This window comes from Lithobates pipiens, unplaced genomic scaffold (genome assembly GCF_037356315.1).
Source record: "Lithobates pipiens isolate NorthernLeopardFrog02 unplaced genomic scaffold, aLitPip1_a1.2 Scaffold_1, whole genome shotgun sequence".
Taxonomy (NCBI): domain Eukaryota; kingdom Metazoa; phylum Chordata; class Amphibia; order Anura; family Ranidae; genus Lithobates; species Lithobates pipiens.
In genome coordinates, this window is record NW_027507685.1 from 256261637 (window position 1) to 256282674 (window position 21038).

Sequence of the window (21038 nt, forward strand, 5' to 3'; positions counted from 1 at the left end):
GTCCCATAGACTTTAATAGGGTTCTAAAGTTTGTACTCATTTTTGGTCCGTTCGAAGGTTCTGGTGCGAACCGAACCAGGGGGGTGTTCGGCTCATCCCTACTTAGGATGTTCTCCCAATCACCCAACTGCAAAACCCAATCTCTTAGTTTATTTAATACCATTAAAATAAAAATAAATCTTTGGATTCGATACGTAGTCAGGTTTCTCCAGGTAATTTTTGTAGCGATGGTGGATTTTCTTTTTCTTTTTTTTTTTTTTCTTTCTTTTTTTTTCTTTCGGCGCTGTAGGCTGATAATCAAACTACACGGCAAATATCTCGGAATGAAAACAATGTAGCTTGTTATCACTTGATCTATCACATTGTTTCCTGTGTACACCTCTCCTCCACTTTCCCCAGGCTGACATGGTGTCAAAAACGGGTTTCATTTGCACGGGGCTTTGAACATCGTGCTTGGCGGTGTGACACGCGTTCATTATCTGGTGTAACACGTACACGTTAAATATAATAAATATTGGTGTCTAACAAAGCCCACCACACTGTCACCTGTGATCCAGGTTCCCGTATATTATTGTTATTGGTATTATTATTATTACGACGCTAACAAGAGGATGCCTCACCCTGGATAACTTTGATTAATATGTATAATTGCTTATTATCGCTTAGGTGGAAAGACAAATAAAGCGTGACTTTATGAAAGCGTTTGTTGGAGAGATGAAAATAACTGTATGCCTTTAACAGGAAAAAGCGTTATAAAAAAAAAAAAAAAAAATCAGGATTTTTTTCTTCGTCAAAATCTCAATAAACTTTACGAAAAATAAGCAAATAAAAATAAAAAATAAAAATAAAGTTTTTGTATTTCTTCCGCAAAAAATAAAATAAATAAATGACCACTTGGGTACCACCCTCTCATAATTACCTTACCAGGTAATTTTTCAGGTCTCAGTGGTGTGATAGTTTGACTGACAATTATTCTGTCATGCAACACCTCACCCAAATGATTTTAAATAATTTTTTTTAGATAAATAGAGCTTTTTTTTTCTTTTTTTTTTAACTACTTTAGCCCCGGAAGGTTTAACCTTTTTAATGACCAGGCAATTTTTGGTGATACAGCACTGCGCTACTTTAACCACTAGTATTGCCATATCATCCCTTTAATCCAGGACACGGGTTCTGTGGCTGATTAAAGCGGAGGTCCACCCTAAAGTGGACCTTCCGCTCATTGGAACCCTCCCCCCCCTCCGGCGCCACAATTGGCACCCTTCAGGGGGGAGGGGGGTGCAGGTACCTGTACAGTACAGGTATCTGCACCCACTTCCGGCGTAGATTCTGCAGAAAGGAACGCCCCTTTCCGCAGAATCTACGCCCCTTTCCGAAGGTCCCCCCGCTGCCTGCTGGGAAACACACGGATCCCAGAGACAGGGGGGACCATCCTTATTGCGCAGCGCAACTCTCGCATGCGCAGTAGGGAACCGGGAAATGAAGCCGAAAGGCTCCACTTCCTGATTCTCATACCCAAGATGGTGGCGGCAGTACCCGAGAGACGATTGAGAGATCGGCTTTGATACCAACATCGCAGGCGCGTTTCATTATTTTAAAAGTCAGCAGCTGCAGTATTTGTAGCTGCTGGCTTTAAAAAAAAAAAAAAAACGGCGGAACTCCCAGCGGACTCCCGCTTTAAGGTGGTAGATTAAACTCACCTGGTGCCTTATCTGCATTAAATCAGCCTGAGAACCCGAAAAATTAATATGTGTCCTGTATTAAAGGGATGATGTGGCAACCCTATTAAACAGTAGGTGGTCGATGAAGGGGTTAACTGTGTCCTAGGGAGTGATTCTAACTGTAGGGGGGAGGGGCCTCAACTCACATGACAGCGATCACCACTCCCGATGACAGGGAGCAGTAGATCTCTGTCATGACCCAAGGCAGAACGGGGAAATGCCTTGTTTATGGCACTTCCTTGTTCTGCAGCTCCGTGACGCGATCGCTGGGAGACCGGCGAACATCGAATCTGCGGGTCCCGCGGGCACACTCTCGCTGTACGCTGCGGGTGTGCACCTGCTATCCCTGCCTCTTTTTTATATCAATATTGTTTATCCCCCTTCCCTGCCAGTGTCATTTACAAAGTAATCAGTGCATTTGTATAGCTCTGATCACTGTATAAATTACAATGGTCCCAAAATAGTGTCAAAAGTGTCCGATGTGTCCGCCACAATGTCACAGTCCTGATAAAAATCGCAGATCGCCGCCATTACTAATAAAAAAAATGAATAATAAAAATGCTATAAATCTATCCTATAGTTTGTAGACACTATAATTTTTGCACAAACCAATCAATATACGCTTATTGTAATTTTTTTTTTATTTTTTTACCAAAAATATATAGAAGAATACGTGTCGGCCTAAACCTAAATTGTCGCTCTTTTTTTGTTTATAGCGAAAAAAAAAAAAAAAAAACGCAGAGGTGATCAAATACCACCAAAAGAAAGGACGCCGATTTTGTTTGGGTGCAACGTCGCAGTCAGTTAAAGCGACGCAACGCCGTATCGCAAAAAGTGCTCTGGCCAGGAAGGGGGTAAAATCTTCCGGGGCTGAAGGGGGTTAACTGACAATTGCTCAGTCAGTTAAAATTGATGACCTTTTTTTTCCCCCACAAATAGAGCTTTATTTTTGTGGTATTTGATCACCTCTGCAGTTTTTATTTTTTGTACTGTAAACAAAAAAAAGCGACAATGTTGAAAAAAAACAAACAAAAAAAAAAAAAAATTTTTTTTACTTTCAGCTATAAAACACATCCAATACAGAAATGTAAAATAAAATTAAATTTCTTCATCGATTTAGGCCAATATGTATTCTGCTACATATTTATTGGTTTGCGCAAAAGTTATCACGTCTACAAACTATGAAATATTTTTATGGCATTTTTTTTTTTACTTGCAATGGCGGCGATCAGCGACGTTTTAGCGGGACTGCGACAAATCGGACACCTAACTGATGCTTTTGACACTGTTTTGGGAACCAGTGACACCGATACAGTGATTAGAGCTAAAAATGTGCACTGTCACTGTACTAATGACTCTGGCAGGGAAAGGGGTTAACATCAGGTGCAATCAAAGGGTTGAATGTGTGCCTAGCTGGTGCCTGATAACTGTGTGTGGATTGCTCTTAGCAGGAACACCGATCTCTATCTTCTCCCCTGTCAGAACGGCGATCTGCCTTGTTTACATGCCGTTCTGCCTCTCTGGTGAACGATCGTGGGTTGGGTGGTGGACATCGGGCATCCCCTGTGTCCAACTAGCATGCGATCTCACCTCCAGCGGCGCGCTCGCCCCCCCACCCCACCCCCGGTGTCTATTGCACAAATGACATACAGGTACGTCGTTTTGCTCAATAGAGCCAACAGTAGCAGTCGGCAAGTGGTTAATAATCACTGTGTTTTTATTTTTTATTTACAATTCATCCCTTTTGCTGGCGAAGCAATTTTTTGTGTTTTATTTTTGCACACATGTTTAACCACCTAAGTACCGGCAACGTACCCCCTTTTTCCTGTGCCCAGGCCAATTTTCAGATTTCAACGCTGTCACACTTTGAAGACCAATTACTCAATTACAAATAGAACTTTCTTTTGATGGTATTTAATCACCACTGGGTTATTCGTATTCTTGCTATATAAATGAATGAAAAATACCAAAAATTTTGAAAAAAAATGTAAAAAATTTCTTAGTTTTTGTTATAAAAATTGGAAATAAATACTGTATATGCTCGAGTATAAGCCAAGTTTTTCAGCACTTTTTTTTGTGTGCTGAAAATGCCCCCCTCGGCTTATACTCGAGTCAAGCACTTTTCTGCAGCAGAGAATGACATTTTCCGACTCGACTTTGGGGCCTCGTATCTCAGGGCCACTTGGTACTAGGAACCCCAAACCCAGTGGAACTAGCACTACAACATATCCAAAGATGGGGTTCCTAGCACCAAGTGGCCCCCGAGATACGGAGCCCCAAAGTCGGATCGGAAAATGTAATTCTCTGCTGCAGAAAAGTGCTTGACATTTTCCGAAACCGACTTTGGGGCCCCCGTATCTCGGGCCCACTTGGTGATAGGAACCCCATCTGGATATGTTGTGGTGCTAGTTCCACTGGGTTTGCATGCCAAATTTGGGGTTCCTAGATACGGGGGCCCCAAAGTCGGTCAACTGTGTCCATCTGCAGCAATGTCATTTCGGGACTCTTTGGGTCCAGAGACCCCAAATTTTGGCTGCAGCCATGGGGCATCTAGGAACCCTTAACTACCAAGTTTGAAGTTCGGGGGACCTATGGCTGCAAATGGGCACAGTGAGGCTGCAAATGGGCACAGTGAGGCATGCGAATGGGCACAGTGAGGCTGCAAATGGTCATTGTTGACCATCTTTTCCACTTACAGTAGCTGTGCATTTCGCAAACCCTAGGCTTATACTCAAATCAATGCGTTTTCCCAGTTTTTTTGTGGTAAAATTAGGTGCCTCAGCTTATATTCGGGTCAGCTTATACTCAAGTATATACAGCAATCATTCTTCATAAATTAAGGCCTTAATTTAATCTGCTACATTTCTTTGGTAAAAAAAAATAACCCAAATCATTGTATATTATTTACTCTGTGTGAAAGTTATAGCGTCTACAAACTATAATATAAATATTAAATTAAAAATAAAAATATTAAATACAAATTTATTTGAAAACTGAACAATCCTGATGTACTGACAGTTTATCAAATTTCTTGAAACCCTAAAACACCAGGTCGGTACAAATATCCCCCAAATGACCCCCTTTTGCAAAGTAGACAGTCCAGGGTATTTAGTAAGAGGCATGGTAAGTTTTCTGAAGTTGTATTTTTTTTTTTCTTTCAAAGGTTTTTGGAAAATGAAGGAATTAAAAACAACAAAAAAAAATAAAAAATCCCCACATTTTATGAAATACTGTGCACTGTACTACTCTGGGGGAGGTGATCAATATATATATTTTTTTACACTCTGATTGCTAATTACAGCAATGATCACTGTAGTAAGCAATCCCTAATAACGTTCAAACGTTTCATTAATGGAACCTTGCCTACTCCCTTAATGCTGTGATTGGTTACAGCTATCATTTGGTACACGTTCACTGTGATTGGCCCCTGTACTATGTGATGACTGTGGCCAATCACAGAAAACACAATAGTACACATAATGGATATGAATGAAAGCCATTAGCTTTAATATCTTAGTCAGTTCTTTCAGGGCATTTTCCATGTTTTATGATATGCATGACTTTTAAAGCTTGATAATCTCTTGCATAAATATATATAAATATATATATATATATATATATATATATATATATATATATATATATATATATATATATAATTTTTTTTTTTTGCCTTTATTATATTGGGTTTCGATCCTCCCCAAATATTTGTAATAACAAATTCTCTTATTTACTATGTCTATTTTTCAACTGCATGATCTACATTATATTACTTTGTATCTTGTAGCTACAGTGAGGGGAAAAAAAAAAGTATTTGATCCCCTGCTTATTTTGTAAGTTTGCCCCACTGACAAAGAAACGATCAGTCTATAATTTTAATGATTGGTTGAGAGACAGAATAACAACAAATAATATCCAGAAAAACACATTTCAAAAAAAGTAAAAAAATGAATTTGCATTTTTAACCACTTACGATCGTTATACATCGGCATTTTCGAAGAGGAATATCATTGTTATGGCAGCAGCTAGCTGCCATAACCCCCGGTATCCTCTTCTTCAGCTGGTGGTCCGCTTTAAAAAAAAAAAAAAGTGGTCTCTGCGGTGGATTCGCAGCAAGATCACTTTTATTGGGGGCGGGAGAGGTCGGCACCCTCCCGCCGCACTCCGGTCCTCTCTGCCCCTTACCGCAGCCGTCGGTAGCGGCGGAGACGATCATGTACGCTCTCCTCTGACCCTGAATGCCGAGTGAAGGAATGATGGAACCACTCGGCATCCATAGCATTGGAGGGCGGAAGCGATGTCAAGCGTCACTTATGCTCTTTAAAGGGGATTTTATTTTATTTTATTTTTTTTATTGCATTTTTTTATTGCATTTTAGTATAAATATGAGATGTGAGGTCTTTTTGAGCCCAAATCTCATATTTAAGAGGTCCTGTCATGATTTTTTTCTATTACAATTGATGTTTACAAGTGTTGTTTACAAGTGACCCATTTTTTTTTTTTTTTAAAGGACAAAGTCAAAATAAAAAATGAAAAGTCAAATAAATAATAATAATAAAAAAATGAAAGCGCCCCGTCCCGCCGAGCTCGCGCGCAGAAGTGAACGCATGCGTAAGTCGCGCCCGCATATGAAAATGGTGTACTAACCACACATGTGAGGTATCGCTACAATTGTTAGAGTGAGAGCAATAATTCTAGCCCTAGACCTCCTCTGTAACTCAAATCTGATAACCTGTAGACATTTTTAAACGTCGCCTATGGAGCTTTTTAAGGGTAAAACTTTGTCGCCATTCCACGAGCGGAGCGCAATTTTGAAGCGTGGCATGTTGGGTATCAATTTACTTGGCGTAGCATTATCTTTCACAATATTAAAAAAAAAATGTGGCTAACTTTACTACTGTCTTATTTTTTAATTCAAAAAAGCATATTTTTTTCAAAAAAAAGGGCGCTTGTAAGACCACTGCGCAAATATGGTGTGACAGAAAGTATTGCAACAACCGCCATTTTATTATCTAGTGTGTCTCAAAAATATATATTTAATGTTTGGTAATTCTAAGTAATCATCTAGCAAAAAAAATAAACGTGAAAACTCCAGATCTGAAAAATAGGCCCAGTTCTTAAGTGGTTAATGAGAGAAATAAGTATTTGACCCCTTCGCAAAACATGACTTAGTAGTTGGTGGCAAAACCCTTGTTGGCAATCGCAGAGGTCAGACGTTTCTTGTAGGTGGCCACCAGGTTTGCACACATCTCAGGAAGGATTTTGTCCCACTCCTCTTTGCAGATCCTCTCCAAGTCATTAAGGTTTTTAAGGCTGATGTTTGGTAACTCAAACCTTCAACTTCCTCCACATATTCTGTATGGGATTAAGGTCTGGAGACTGGCTTGGCCACTCCAGGACCTTAATGTGCTTCTTCTCGAGCCACTCCTTTGTTGCCTTGGCCGTATGTTTTGGGTCATTATCATGCTGGAATACCCATCCAGGATTTTCAATGCCCTGGATGAGGGAAGGAGGTTCTCACCCAAGATTTGACGGTACATGGGCCCCGTCCATCGTCCCTATGATGTGGTGAAGGTGTCCTGTCCCCTTAGCAGAAAACAACACCAAAGCATAATGTTTCCAGCTCCATGTTTGATGGTGGGGGATGGTGTTCTTGGGGTAATAGGCAGCATTCCTCCTTCTCCAAACACGGGAAGTTGAGTTGATGCCAAAGAGCTCGATGTTGGTCTCATCTGACCCCAACACTTTCCCCCAGTTCTCCTCTGAATCATTCAGATGTTCATTAGCAAACTTCAGACCGGCCTGTACATGGGCTTTCTTGAGCAGGGGGGACCTTGTGGGCGCTGCAGGATTTCAGTCCTTCGCGGCTTAGTGGGTTACCAATTGTTTTCTTGGTGACGATGGTCCCAGCTTCCTTTAGGTCATTGACAAGATTTTCCCGTGTAGTTCTGGGCTGATTCCTCACCGTTCTCATGTTCATTGAAACTCCACCAGGTGAGATCTTCCATGGAGCCCCAGACCAAGAGAGATCGAAAGTTATTTTGTGTTTCTACTATTTACACCTACTGTTGTCACCCTCTCACCAAGCTGCTTGGCGATGGTCTTGTAGCCCATTCCAGCCTTGTGTAGGTCTACAATCTTCTCCCTGACATCCTTGGACAGCTCTTTGGTCTTGGCCATGGTGGAGAGACTGGAATCTGATTGATTGCTTCTTTGGACAGGAGTCTTTTAACCACTTGCTTACTGGGCACTTAAACCCCCCAATTTTCAGTTTTCAGGGCTGCCACACTTTGAATGACAATTGCACGGTCATACAACACTGTACCCAAATGAAATTGTTTTCATTTTTTTCCCCCAAATAGAGCTTTCTTTTGGTGGAATTTGATCACCTGTGCGATTTTTTTAATGTAAAAAGACCAAATTAAAAAATATATATTTAAATGTTGTTTTAAAATTTTATAAAGGGTAATTTTGCCCGCCATTGATGTATGCTGATGAGGCAGCACTGATGGGCACCGATAGGTGGCAGTGATGGACACTGATGAGTGGCAGTGATGGGCACTGATGGGTGGCAGTGGTAGGCACTGATCGGTTACACTGATATGCAGCAATTCTAGGTGGCACCGATTGGCACCACTGGTGGGCATTGATAGGTGGCACTGGTGGGCATTGATAGGTGGCACTTGTGGGCATTGATAGGTGGCACCTGTGGGCACTGTTAGACTCTATAAATGAGGCATAATTGCCTATTCCTTTTCGGGACCGATGTCCCTTTAAGATAAGCCAGTGATCGCCTTTTTTTTCTCCTCCGCTGTCAGCATGAGGAGAAAAAAAAACGATCAAGAGCTTCTGTTTTGATCATGTGATCAGCTATCATTGGCTGACGGCTGATCACATGGTAAGGGGCCAGGACCAGCCCATTACTCGGATCGGTGATCACCCGAGTCTCAGTGACTCAGTGATCATAGCGCGCTCCACGTGTGCGCAGGGAGCGTGCACAGGGGAGGCGGTCATATGACGGCCTCTCGGGAATTCACATCTGCGCTGTGACGTCATTCAGCCATAGCGCGGATGCCAGGTGGTTAAACTGCACTGTTTATTTGCCTTTAGTAAATCAACCCCATTACTTCTATGTGGGAGTCCTTGCATAGTCAATGGCGACACCCCCGCATACCAGTAATGTGTGGAGTAGGTGGGTTCACTTCCAGAGTAATTTGCTGTATTTGAAGCAAACTACACACCGTGTCCTCCCCAGATACAAACTTCATACATGACCCCGATACAGACTGTATTTAAGACCTGATAAAGGTAATTTTATCACCCTTCCCATTCCATCCAAAGCCATTAAATGTTGACCAGTGGTGAGCTTTAAAAATGCAGTGGCAAACAACAACCCCTCCGGGCGGCAGGCAGCACAGAACTACCACCCCACACCACGGGCGGCTGGCGGTCTGCCACTTACCGGATCTAGTTGGGGGACTGTGGTGTCCTCTGGCTGGGCAGCGGCTCCAGTGTCCGATCCTCCAGCGTCTTTCTTCGCTGTGTGTCCAATAGGATAGCCTTAGCCCCTGTACACACGGGCGGACATTCTGCCAACCAAATCCGTCGGATTTTGTCCGACGGATTGTGTCCAATGGATTGTGTCCGAAACTGTTGCATACACACAGTCGGACCAAGTTGTCGGAAAATCCGATCATTCAGAACGTGATGACGTTATTTCATTAACGATGGGACTACGTTCTAGGAATTTGATCTGAGCATGTGCGGCACTTGGTCTGATCTGAATTCTCTACACATGATCAGAGTATGTCCGATCTGACCAGTTGGTCGGAAAATATTTCCAACAAGTTGGAAAATTGGGTCCGACGGATATTCCGACGGAATCAGTCCGATGCATACCACACACAGTCGGATTATCCGACAACACGGTCTGAAAGGACACATTCCGACGGATTCTCCGACCGTGTGTACAAGGGCTAGCTCTTTGGCCAATTAGGAAACAAGTCTCCTGACCTGCCTCCTGATTTTCAGGGAGGAACTTTAGTGTGAAAATAGTGAAAATTAATTTGCTAGCGCTTGAATCGCAGTGCTCTATACCACGAGCCCATCCTTGTTTGAAGCCTATTAGAGCCTCTGGCCCTAATCATGTCCTTCCAACCCCCCCCCCCCCCCCATTGGAATCCATATTCCGGTGCCCTGATAAGTAGATCAGGGGGATGGATGCATGGATGGGGGGTGGTGTGCGTGAGCCCTCTATGGATGGACCCCCACTGCTTTAATGCCTTTTGTTATTCCGTTACTAAATATTCTTACTTACTTTTTACCTCAAAGTTTCCCTCTGTAGTTTTAAAAGGAACAAGGAAAGCAAAGTTTGTATAAGGTGAAGAACTCGCAATGGAAAATCAATAGAAACCTCTCTACATTTGTATAAAATTGCTGGAATTGTAATCAAAATACCTTCTAAAATATTTTTTTTTTCTTCTTCTTTTCAAGCCGAAGTTGAAGAGGCCGGAGCTCAATAATCCTCCTTTCTCCCCAATAAACCATCCAGACACAGAAAGCTCTTCCATTAAAAGGGCAGAAGGAGGGAGAAGAGAATTGTCATAAACAATCTTATAAAAAGCCTCTTTAGCAACACCTAACCATCCATCTCCTTGCAATAGAACTTTGATAGAGGCCTGTCCATGCAATTTCCGTGAAATAAGAGCTCGGTTTTATATGAGCCGTGTGTCAACCGACAATTATGCTTTCAAATCCTTGTCTCAAATGTAGATGATATTTCTGAAAAAAAAAATATTTGAATAAAGAACCCTTGGTACAGCATGATGGGTGGGATGGATTTGGTGATTCTGTAAGGGAAATTCATATGTTACCGGGAAATCATTGTAATCTCAGCGGCCTAAAGTGCCAGACCTACAGGAAATTGAGACATTATGGTTAGATACTGAACGGTTCTTCTGCCCTCTGCTGTTTGAATTTTTAAATGCCTGTCAGTGGCGGCTGCTCCATTAGAGGCACAGGGGCATGACCCCCCTAATCCATGCGCCTGGCCCCTAATCTACATCCACGGCACCGGAAGCATGGATTTCAATTTTTTTTTTTTAAGCACATGATTTGAGCTGGGGGTTCTAATTGGCTTACAAAAAGGGTGGTCTGGGGGCATAGAGCACTGTGCCCTTAGCCCACCCCGTTGTGTGATATAAGCAAATTAATATTCGCTAATGTCTTCCTGCTTCTCCTCCCGGCCAATCAGGGAGAGGGTCCTGAGACAACCATTGGCTGGGAGCATTAGGATTCCTGGCCAATAGGGTCCTAGGGCCCACTTCCTGTTCGGCTGGGATGAGAAGCAACAGCCCCGGCACGTCCCACGACAAGCTGGAGCAAGATAGAGTGAGGAGCAGCCTGGCAATTCCCACGACAAGTTGGCGCAAGATGGAGCGAGGAGCAGCCTGGCACTTCCCACAACAAGCTGGAGCAAGATGGAGCGAGGAGCAGCCTGGCTCTTCCCACGACAAGCTGGAGCAAGATAGAGTGAGGAGCAGCCTGGCAACTCCCACGACAAGTTGGCGCAAGATGGAGCGATAGCAGCACGGCAATTCCCAGGAAAAGCTGGAGCAAGATGAAGCGAGGAGCAGCCCGGCACTTCCCACGACAAGCTGGAGCAAGATGGAGCGAGGAGCAGCCCGGCATTTCCCAGGACAAGCTGGAGCAAGATGGAGTGAGGAGCAGCCCGGCAATTCCCACGATAAGTTGGAGCAAGATGGAGCGAGGAGCAGCCCGGCAATTCCCAGGACCAGCTGGAGCAAGATGGAGCGAGGAGCAGCCCGGAAATTCCCAGGACAAGCTGGAGCAATATGGAGCGAGAAGCAGCCCGGAAATTCCCCCGATAAGCTGGAGCAAGATAGAGCGAGGAGCAGCCCGGCAATTCCCAGGACAAGCTGGAGCAATATGGAGCGAGAAGCAGCCCGGCAATTCCCACGATAAGCTGGAGCAAGATGGAGTGAGGAGCACCCCGGCAATTCCCAGGACCAGCTGGAGCAAGATGGAGCGAGGAGCAGCCCGGAAATTCCCAGGACAAGCTGGAGCAATATGGAGCGAGAAGCAGCCCAGCAATTCCCAGGACAAGCTGGAGCAAGATGGAGTGAGGAGCAGCCCGGCAATTCCCACGATAAGCTGGAGTACTACACTCCCTTCGGACTCTTCAGGATTTACCCAGGTGTGGATGACACCTGTCCCAAATGCAAGCAGTCGGTGGGAACTTTCATTCATATGGTATGAGAATGCCCCCATATTCACACCTTCTGGGAGGCAGTGGTAGCTGACGTGAATAGGGTTACAGGCCTCTCTCTGGACAGGGACCCACTTGTCTTTCTACTGGGCATCACTGACAATCTGGTAACCACGAAACACACTAAACTCTTCACATTTTACGTGGCCTACTATGCTAGGAAGACGACTCTGTCCAAATGGAAGCTTCCAGATCCCCCGCAGTTCTCAGCATGGAGAGCAATTATCAACGCTGTTCTACCCCTATACAAACTTACTTATATGGGACGCAACTGCCCTCAGAAATTTGACAAACTCTGGACAACCTGGGTACAAGCTAGGCACCTCACGATATAAAAAACTTGGACAAAATGAGATATGCTACTAAATAACTGTCTGAGGGATCTGCAGGTATAGCTACATCCTCCCTTTGCCTACTAGATGACGGGAATATATCCCATGACCTAAGGTGGACGTGGCTTTTCCCCATTCCCCTCCCCCTGCTCCGTCCCCCCTTCTGCCTACCCTTTCCCCCCGCTTCTGTTCTTTCATGCTGAGACCCCGTAGGGTTGCTGCAGTGTTGCCCGAAGGTGTGTTGCACTCTCAACCAGCCATGTTGTTCTGAATATAAACCTTCTCCCAGATGATGAGATATTGCAATTGGCATTGAATACTAAGAATTATTGATAGGTGATTTATGTGGTGAGGAACGGATCTATAACAGCATTGTTAATTTACTCCTTTAAAGTGGTTGTAAACCCTTACAAACCACTTTGACCTACAGGTAAGCCTAGATTAAGGCTTACCTGTAGGTCCAAGAAATATCTCCTAAACCTACACAGTTTAGGAGATATTTGCCGAAAGACAGGCACCGCTGTCTACTGCGCATGCACTGTAGACAGCGGCGCGCAGGCGCACTGAGCACGCCGCTGTTAACGGCGATATGCCACGAGTGGTGGCTCCAGTGCGCATGCGCGGGAGTGACGTCATCGCGGCTTCCTTGAATGACAGCGGGCGGAGCAGTGAGACCAACTAAGAAGATGGACGCTCGGGACTACAGGGGACAGCGGTGACTTCGCTGGGTCCTGTGTCAGGTAAGTGACACATAATGGACTACTATGCAATGCATAGACTACTATGTAATGCAGCGGTGCTTTACCGTCGTTTTAGTGGCGGTATGCGTCCGCTAGCGGGGCGGTTAGCGGCTGAAAAAGGGTTAAAACCACCCAGGTATAGCCGCGCTGCCCCATTGATTTCAATGGGTAGGAGCGGTGAAAACACCGCTCCTTGAACCGCTCCAAATATGTGGCTAGCAGGACTTTTTTCACCGTCCTGCCAGCACACTACTCCAGTGTGAAAGCCCTCCGGCTTTCATACTGGAGTGAAAGGGGCCGGTTTTTTCAGGTGCTACTCAGGCGCTATTTTTAGCGCTGTAGCGCCTGAAAACCGCCCCAGTGTGAAAGGGGCCTAAATGATGGCACTATCGTTTTCGCTCAAGGCCGCTCATGTTCGTTTTTTTCGAAAATGGGTTTGGCCGATTTTTCGTATAGTGTATGGCCAGCGTTAGGCTCTGTTCACATCTTGGCGTTCTGGATTGCGGAGGGAATCGCCACGATCCTGCCCGCGATCCTGAATCAAGGCAATTCGCCCGCGCAATCCCTGTCACTTCCATTGACACCCCGAACTTGGCACGATTTTACCGCGGTCCACCGGGCGACAATTGCGGTAAAATCACGCAAACATAACTGCGGGATGCCTGTCGCCCCTAAAGAAGTTCTTGTACTTTTTTTGGGCGACAGGCATCCCGCGATTCTGTTTGCACGATCTTACCGCGATTCGTCGGGTGGCAATTGCAGCAAAATCATGCCGCGATCAGGGTGCCACTGGAAGTGATGGGGATTGCACGGGCGTCCCGCGATTTGCCACTATTTCGAATTGCGGGCAGAATCGTGGCGATTCCGCCCACGATTCGGAATGTCAGGATGTGAATGGAGCCTTATATTTGATTATTCCTCTTCCTCTCTCTATTACACTAAACATTGTATGTAATTAGATTATATAATTAATGGTATTTTTTACATGCAGCCTCTGTTGGTATCATCATCCTATAATTGTTCTCCTTTTTTTTACATACATCGCATGCAAAAATTCACATTTATGGTATGCGACTATTTTTTTTACGGTCAATGTTTTGGAACATTTATATTTATATGTGTGTATTTGAGTGATTCAGTTCGCATTGTGCGCTATATAAGTATTTCATTCATTCATTCATTCAGTGAGACTGATCATCCCTTCTACTTTGTATTTAGATATATTTATCCATCAGAGTATCTTTCCTTCTTTTGTTTGTATATTTTTATTTTTATATTTTTGTACATACTCTGCAAAACAAAACGGAACCCAATGACGTCACATCGCCTCAATCCAGAGCTCTGTCATTTCTGTCTGCTGCCTCTTTCCTCCGCTATCTGCACGAGTCACCTCTGACAAGTTTTCCTGACACCAAGAGAAAAAAGGTGACAGCAGATGAAACTCAAGCACCTGGCCTATGGTTGACAGCCTCAGTTCTGTTTCTGTGTGCTGTGTGTACTCTCCTCGCCGAGCTCCTCGGTTTATCATTTAAGCTCTCTTCCCCCTGCATTCTGAAAGCTCAGATATTTTAAGAAACCATGAAATCAGGCCGAGACGGAAGTACAGTTAAATCCCACTTGTTTAATAATAAAATTAAAAAGAACAAACGTATTTGAAACATAGCCAGAGTTCAGTAACAGCAAGCAGGATCTGGAGCCAGAAGGGATGTCAGCTAAGCCAGTCTTTAACCACTTGACCACTGGGCACTTAAACACCCTTAATAACCAGATCAATTTTCAGCTTTCGGTGCTCTTACATTTTGAATGACAATTACTCAGTCATGCAACACTGGACCTATATGAAATTTTTGTCCTTTTTTCACACAAATGGAGCTTTCCTTTGGTGGTATTTAATCACCGCTCGTTTTTTTATTTTTTGTGCTATGAAAGAAAAAATAAAGAAAATTCTGTAAAAAAATGAATTTTTCTTCGTTTCTGTTATAAAATTTAGCAGATTAGTAATTTTTTCTTCATACATTTTGGCCAAAATTTATACCACTACATATCTTTGGTAAAAATAAGTACAAATTGGTGGATAATATTTGGTCTTTGTGAAAGTTATAGAGTCCACAAGCTATGGCGCCAATATCTGAAAATTGATCACACCTGAAGTACTGACGGCCTATTTCAATTCTTGAGACCCTAACATGCCATAAAAGTACAAATACCCCCCAAATGACCCCTTTTTGGAAAGAAGACATTCCAAGGTATTTAGTAAGAGGCATGATGAGTTTTTTGAAGTTGTCATTTTTTCCCACAATTCTTTGCAAAATCAAGATTTTTTTTATTTTAATTTTTTTCACAAAATTGTCATATTATCAGTTTATTTCTCACACACAGCATATGCATACCACAAATTACACCCCAAAACACATTCTGCTATTACTCCCGAGTACGGCGATACCACATGTGTGAGACTTTTACACAGTGTGGCCACATACAGAGGCCCAACATGCAGGGAGCGCCATCAGGAGCACTCAGGACAATTCTGACATTTCTCTCCTACATGTAAATATCATCATTTATTTGCTAGAAAATTACATAGAATCCCAAAACATTATATATGTTTTTTTTTACCGAAGACCCTGGAGAATACAATGGTGGTCATTGCAACTTTTTATCTCCCACAGTATTTGCGCAGCAATTTTTCAAATGCTTTTTTTTGGAAAAAAAAACAGGTTGACTTTAATTTGATACTCGGAAATATCCGCCTGCAAAACAGATCACAGGACCATATATTCTGTATATTACTCATCCATTGATTGATGTTGGTGAACTTCTAAGTAATGCAGCCAAAAGCAAAAAAAAAAAGGTAGACAAGGCCAAGCATTTCATTTATGACCTACGTATTACTGAAGTACGTCCCGTTCTCAGCCCCTGAAATTCCAGAATAGTTCTACAACAGCGGACACACTTCCTTTGCTCCGGTCCCATCGTTCTGTATATTGCTTTAATGGAAGCCACATAAACATAATTAATGAAATGTTCCACCTTTTCCCGGGATCTGCCAGAGAGGTCTCACTTGGGCCACCCAAGGGAGGGAGAATTATTGTTATTCATTATCAGGGAGAGATGAGAGTTATCAGGCTCAGTAATTCCTCTAATTAAATACATTTTGATTATTCTGCAAAAATAAATTATTTTCGATTCTGCAGATTTATCATAACGATAGAAGGGGGAACACCCCCTACCGGGAGAGATTTATTAAAGAATAACACGGGGGGGGGGGGGGTTTCTCAAGGTATGGCGAAAGTAAGACTTGTTTTACAAGAGTTGATTAAAAGAAAACATAATTTAAGGGATTTTTTTTGTTTCAGTTACCCCCTCTGTGGGACTTCGCTCGTCGTACGTGCGCCCCATTCCTTTAAAAACAAGATCTGGAAAAGGAGTCTTCTCCGTTTTTTGTTTTTGTCTGCAGAACGGCAACTCATTCCATTATACTGGAGGACAGCTACCACACCTCCGCTGTCACAATGTCTATATCTATATATCTATATCTATATAGATATATATAGATACAGTGCCTTGCGAAAGTATTCGGCCCCCTTGAACTTTTCAACCTTTTGCCACATTTCAGGCTTCAAACATAAAGATTAGGGATGAGCCGAACACCCCCCGGTTCGGTTCGCACCAGAACTTGCGAACGACCCCCGCGTTCGGTACGAACGTTAGAACCCCATTGAAGTCTATGGGACTCGAACGTTCGAATTGGAAAGTGCTCATTTTAACGGCTAATATGTAAGATAGTGTCCTAAAAAGGGTTTGGCGACCTGCCTCCTGCCTCAGGGGACATGGGTCACTGCAAAAAAAAGTTTTAAAAACTGCCGTTTTGGCGGGAGCACTGATTTTAATGACGATTAAAGTGAAAGAAAAAAAGTGAAATATTCCTTTAAATATGGTGCCTGGGGGGTGTCTGTAGTATGCCTGTGCAGTGCCACGTGTTTCCCGTGTTTAGAACAGTCCCTGCACAAAATGACATTAAGCGGAAATAACACCATTTAAAACTGCTTGCGGTTTTAATGTTATATCTGGTTCCTGCAATATGGTTGAAAATCATTGAGAAACATGGCATGGGTAGCCCTCCCTGCCCATTACCAGCCTATTTGGGTCTTGTACGCATATTAAGGGGAACCCCGTACCCATATTAAAAAAAGGAAATGCGTGTGGCCCCCAGGCCCTATATACTCAGAACAGCAGTATACAGGCGGTGCAAACAAGACAGGGACTGTGTAGGTTTGTTGTGTTAAGTTGAATCTGTTTGTCATTTTCAACCGGTACATTTTTAAAGTGTAGCTCCAGTCAAAAAAACTATCTTTAAACTTTTTGGAAAACATAGGGAAGGGTTATCACCCCTGTATAATTTGTTTTGTCGTCCATCTTTTTTCATCTCACTTGCTGCTGTCTCCTTGCGTTTGCAAGTAGGAGATGTTTGTAAGTTGGATGTTTGAAAGTAGGGGCCTGCCCTATATTATAGCGGTATGTACTGGGTACAGAGCACGCAGACAGCACGCACTATCTCCTAACACTACTGACTGCAAGCTCTATTATTAACCACTTGTTAGCCCAATGTTTGCATAAAGTGAAAGATGAAGTTATGCTGAGTAAATAGATATCAAACATGTCACTCTTCAAAATTGCACATGCCCGTGGAATGGCGCCAAACGTCGCTACTTAAAAAATCCCCATAGGCGACGCTTAAATTTTTTTTTTACTGGCTACATGTTTTGAGTTGCAGAGGAGGTCTAGGACTAGAATTATTGCTCTCGCTCTAACATTCTCGGCGATACCTCACATGTGTGGCACATGCGAGCACATGGGGACATGGGCGCTTTAATTTTTATTTTATTTTTTTATTGTTCATTTTACTTTATTTATTTTAGTTTGACATTTTTTTCCCCAAAAATATATTTTTGATCACTTTTATTCCTATTACAAGAAATGTAATCATCCCTTGTAATAGGAATATGGGGTGACAGGTCCTCTTTACAGTGAAATCTGGGGGGTCAATATGACCCCACATCTCACCTCTAGGCTGGGAAGCCTGAAATAAAAAATGAAAAAAAGATTCTGGCTTTGATCGTACTGGCGAGTTGGTAGAAGCACCGGAGGGCGGTGAGGGGTGGGGGGCGTCTATGGCTGGGTATTTCAGGGTATCACCGAGTATGGCTGGGTATCTCTGAGTATGGCTGGGTATGGCAATTTATGGCAGGGTATTACAGAGTATTGGCAGGGTATTGGCGGGGTACTACAGAGTAATAGCAGGGTACTGCAGAGTATTGGGGGGTACTACAGAGTAATGGCAGGGTACTGCAGAGTATTGGGGGTACTGCAGAGTAATGGCGGGTACTGCAGAGTATTGGGGGGTACTGCAGAGTAATGGGGGTTACTGCAGAGTAATGGGGGGTACTGCAGAGTAATGGCAGGGTACTGCACTGCAGAGTAATGGCAGGGTACTGCAGAGTATTGGGGGTACTGCAGAGTAATGGCGGGTACTGCAGAGTATTGGGGGGTACTGCAGAGTAATGGGGGGTACTGCAGAGTAATGGGGGTTACTGCAGAGTAATGGGGGGTACTGCAGAGTAATGGCAGGGTACTGCACTGCAGAGTAATGGCAGGGTACTGCAGAGTATTGGGGGTACTGCAGAGTAATGGCGGGTACTGCAGAGTAATGGCGGGTACTGCATTTTTTTTCTGGGGTACTGCAGAGTAATGGGGGTTACTGCAGAGTAATGGGGGGTACTGCAGAGTAATGGCAGGGTACTGCACTGCAGAGTAATGGCAGGGTACTGCACTGCAGAGTAATGGCGGGGTACTGCAGAGTAATGGCAGGGTACTGCAGAGTATGCACTGGTATTGCAGAGTATTGGCAGGGAATTGAGGGGTTAAATTCGGTGAGCAGCGATGTGGGCACTGCAGATGCAGCCCACATCGCTGCTGACACCGATCTCTTTCCCCTCCGCTGTACCGATCGGTACAGAGAGGGGAGGGAGGAACAGGCGTCATAACATGACGCCGGTTTGTTTCCAAGTGATCACTCCGTCATTTGACGGAGCAATCACGTGGTAAACGGCCGCTATGAGCGGCCGTTTACCGTGATCCGTGATGCGACCCGGCGGTCACGGATGCTCTCGAGTGCGCACACCTCGGGGCACGCGAGAGCAGAATTCTGGGAGGCCGTTAATTAACGGCCTCTCAGAGTTAAACAACCCCCTTGAAGCCGTTAATCGGCAATGGGCAGTTGTTAAGTGGTTAAAGCTAGATCACTAGCTATATAGGTGAGGTGAATATAGTGGTGTATACTGCAGTCAGGGCACAGACAACAACCACTACACAGCAGCAAGATAGGAAAACGGAAAACGATTGGTGTGTACTGTGTTGAAGGTACACAGAACACCCACTGCTTCAGATGCTAAGTAACACACTACACGAGGCCGCCTCAAAGGCGGCCTTATATAGTGTGGGGCGTGCACTACACAGCCTGAGCTATGATTGGCCACAGGCAGGATGCCTGTGGCCAATCATGGCTCTCCTCGCTGCCGGCGCTGCGATTGGCCAAGCATGCGGGGTCACAGTGCATGCTTGGCCAATCATGGGGCAGCAATGCACTGCGCCACCGCAGTGCATTGTGGTCCGCGCGCGCGTCACTCGAATTTTGACGCGAACGGCCCAAACGTTCGGAATTCGCCGAACGGCCGAACAGCCAATGTTCGAGTCGAACGTACGTTCGACTCGAACACGAAGCTCATCCCTAATAAAGATATAAACATTTTATTTTTTGTGAAGAATCACCAACAAGTGGGACACAATTGTGAAGTGGAACGAAATCTATTGGATTTTTGAAACTTTTTTTAACTAATAAAAAAATGAAAAGTGGGGCGTGCAAAATTATTCGGCCCTCTTGCGTTAATACTTTGTAGAGCCACCTTTTGCTGCGATTACAGCTGCAAGTCGCTTGGGGTATGTCTCTATCAGTTTTGCACATCGAGAGACTGAAATTCTTGCCCATTCTTCCTTGCAAAACAGCTGGAGCTCAGTGAGGTTGGATGGAGAGCGTTTGTGAACAGCAGTTTTCAGCTCTTTCCACAGATTCTCGATTGGATTCAGGTCTGGACTTTGACTTGGCCATTCTAACACCTGGATACGTTTATTTGTGAACCATTCCTTTGTAGATTTTGCTGTATGTTTGGGATCATTGTCTTGTTGGAAGATAAATCTCCGTCCCAGTTTCAGGTCTTTTGCAGACTCCAACAGGTTTTCATCCAGAGTGGTCCTGTATTTGGCTGCATCCATCTTCCCCTCAATTTTAACCATCTTCCCTGTCCCTGCTGAAGAAAAGCAGGCCCAAACCATGATGCTGCCACCACCATGTGTGACAGTGGGGATGGTGTGTTGAGGGTGATGAGCTGTGTTGCTTTTACGCCAAACATATCGTTTTGCATTGTGGGCAAAAAGTTGGATTTTGGTTTCATCTGACCAGAGCACCTTCTTCCACATGTTTGGTGCGTCTCCCAGGTGGCTTGTGGCAAACTTTAGACGAGACTTTTTATGGATATCTTTGAGAAATGGCTTTCTTCTTGCCACTCTTCCATAAAGGCCAGATTTGTGCAGTGTACGACTGATTGTTGTCCTGTGGACAGACTCTCCCATCTCAGCTGTCGTTCTCTGCAGTTCATCCAGAGTGATCATGGGCCTCTTGGCTGCATCTCTGATCAGTCTTCTCCTTGTCTGAGCTGAAAGTTTAGAGGGACGGCCAGGTCTTGGTAGATTTGCAGTGGTCTGATATTCCTTCCATTTCAAAATGATCGCTTGCACAGTGCTCCTTGGGATGTTTAAAGCTTGGGAAATCTTTTTGTATCCAAATCCGGCTTTAAACTTCTCCACAACAGTATTACGGACCTGCCTGGTGTGTTCCTTGGTC